The 3,018-nt window shown below is 40.6% G+C and overlaps 1 pseudogene; it reads right to left on the reverse strand.

Annotated features, from left to right (window-relative positions):
* Positions 1-1,509: 1,509 nt before the first annotated feature.
* LOC102847292 lies at positions 1,510-2,601 on the reverse strand (annotated as a pseudogene).
* Positions 2,602-3,018: the final 417 nt, after the last annotated feature.

Genomic DNA, 3,018 nt, shown 5'->3' on the forward strand with positions numbered 1-3,018 from the left:
TCTTTCTATTGTAAGCAGCTTATCAAAGGATTTTGCATTTCTATTCAATGTGCTAGTCTTTGGGGGTCTTAACTGGTGAATTAACCATTCACATTCAGTGTGATTACTGACAGGCCAGGTTTCCTAGTTGCCATTATGTAGACTTTTATTATTATTAATTTTAATGAAAGTTTACAGAGACTTAGGGTTTCAAGTCATTCATTGTTGCACTTTTCTCCCTGTCCACCCCTTCCCTCAATTCACATTTCTCCTTGATAAGTAAAAGAAAATCTCTTTTATTGTTATGCAATCCCTCCCCCCCAAGTCCACTGCACTGTGCGACCATCATTCTAGACACCTGTCATGATAATAATACCTAATCATATAAAACTTTTAAGAAGTTCTCTCCCTCATCTGTTGCAATGCAGTATACATCATTCCTCCCCTTCTTCTGTCTTTCCCCAACCCCAATGTCAGTCTTCTTTTACAATAGTGGCCCTATGCAATATTTGTCCTTTTGTGACTGAGATATTTCACTCAGCATAATGTCTTTTAGGGCCATCCACTTTGCATAATATTTCTTGAGTTCTTTGTTTTTCAGTGCTGCATAGTATTCCATTGTGTGAATATACCAGAGCTTCTCTATCCATTCATTTGTTGATGGGCACTTGGGTTGTTTCCAGCTCTTTGCTATTGTGAACAAAGCAGCAATAAACATGGGTGTGCACATATCTGCTTGAGTGGCGGTTATGGTTTCTTTAGGGTAAATTCCCAGAAGTAGAATTGCTGAGTCAAATGGTATTTCTATCTGCAACCTTTTGAGAAAGTGCCATACAGCCTTCCAAACTGGTTGCACCATTTTACACTCCCATCAACAGTGAATAAGGGTTCCAGTTTCTCCGCAACCTCGCCAGCATTTGTTATTTGCTGTTCTGTTAAATTTTGCAATTCTTACTGGGGTGAGATGATATCTCATAGTTGTCTTGATTTGCACCTCTCTTAGAGCTAGGGATTTTGAACATTTCTTCATGTCCTTGTTTGTCATCTGAATGTCTTCTTTGGTGAAGTGTCTGTTCATATCCTGTGCCCATTTTTTTCCAGGTGGGTTATTTACCTTTATCTTGTTGTGGTGTATGTGGACTTTTTTATGCTTTTGTTGCTGCTGGTTACTTTCGCCATCACTTTTCTTTGCTGACTCTGTGAAGAACTTCCTTTAGTATGTCAAGTAGCATTGTTTACAAGAATTCTTAAGTTTCTATTTTCTGTTTGAATTACTTGATTCCTGCTTCATATTTGATGGGCCATTTCACTGGATACAAGATTCTTAGCAATTCTTTTCTTTCAGGCTCTTGTATATGCACTCCATTGTCTTCTTGCTTGCATAGTTTCCTGTTGAGAAGTTGGAGATTAATTGGTTTTCATTTGTAGGTGACTTCAAACTTTATACAAAGTGAATTTAACATATAATATGTACAGATAGCAGTTAGATTTGCAGAGATAATATTTCCAACTCAAGTTCACAAATTATGCCTATGCCACAGCCTTGGCTAGATCTTGAACTAGTGCAGAATTCAGTAGCACTAGAGTGTTAATCTTAACATGTTTAGAAGTGGCATACTTGATCTTTATCATCATGTGATTTGTAAACCCCTGATTTACCAGGAATATATTCTTGGCCAGGTGCTGCCTAACAGTTAAAAGGGATTCTTCAGTGTGTAACAGGTAATGCATAGTTGGTGTCCATTCACCACTACCAAGAATTTTCAGTGCTAAGCCGATAGCTCCTGCTGCAGTTTCAGGAGGGAAATGCACCATATCTTAGTCCATCATGCTTAGTTCCATCAGATACTTGCCCAAAGTATGTTGTTCATCATCAACCATTCCAATCTTGGTTGCTCTGTAGAGGAAGTGCAGGAGCAGATGGCAGCCCACACTAAAGTTTAGAGCTCTTCAAATCTTCATTTCCATCTGTCTGATCTGGTGCTTGGTGTAAGTATGGTCAGTCACAAATGCAAAGTCACCTATGTCTGGAGGGTGCACTGTCTCATATTTGTTTTTGCAATACACATTGCACTGACACCAACAAGCTGAAACACCTGCTTGTTCTTCCTCAGGTTGTCTCATGTAAACATAAAGATCTTTCACATATTCACCATAAAGGTTTGGATAAGCTCCATCATCTGCATCCACATCAGTCACTGCAAGAATTACATCAGAGAAAGTCTGACACAAATATTCTTTTGCAGGGGCACAACCAGATGTTTCCATCCAGCTTGGAGAAGGTATAGCCACCAAAATAGGCTCACGAGAAAGCTTTTCTTCTTTAACAACTTTAAGTTCTGCCTGTGGCTCAGGTTCAGGCTCTGGCAAACATGCCTTTTCCAGAGGTTTTGGCAACTTTTTGACAATAACTCTCCCAGAAGTTGAAGTCGTGGCTTCCTTTTTCAGACTCAGTGGCTGTTCACTGACTTTGCTACCAATGTCTGTAAGCATGACTCTTGTCCTCAGCCGGGGCTTGGACATCCCAGTAGTAGCCACAAGCACCGACTTGGTGCCTGCCATGCTGACTTCTGCCTTATTTTCAAAATTAAATTTCATGTTCCTGGTGACTCATAGTGCCATGACTTCTTCTTCACCAAGCATCGAATCACAGGAAAGAACTTAATTGGGGAGCCCCACACTATCTGGGGAACCTAAAGTTACCACCATTCAATAGCCATTCCTCCACAGTACACCAAGAGGAGCTTCCCTGCTTTGGATGTAAACCTTGCTGCTTTTAGTGTTCTAACCCCAAGTTAGCACTCCTCTGTCAATTTGCTGTACTAAGGTAATCTTCGTTTGCTGTGAAGCTGAACTTTGTGCCATTGGGGGTTCAAATGCCATAATGGCTGCCCATGGTGGACAGTGTTTGGTGGAGTTACCAGTTATAAGACAGGTTTGGAAGTAGGAGTGGCACCCACTTCCTAAACCACATGCCTCTGGAAGCTCTATGAACCTGGAGAAACAACGATGTTTAAAGGAAAGCTTCAGGCCATTTGT

This window comes from Elephantulus edwardii, unplaced genomic scaffold (genome assembly GCF_000299155.1).
Source record: "Elephantulus edwardii isolate Elephantulus edwardi_28Jun2011 unplaced genomic scaffold, EleEdw1.0 scaffold00040, whole genome shotgun sequence".
Classification (NCBI taxonomy): Eukaryota; Metazoa; Chordata; class Mammalia; order Macroscelidea; family Macroscelididae; genus Elephantulus; species Elephantulus edwardii.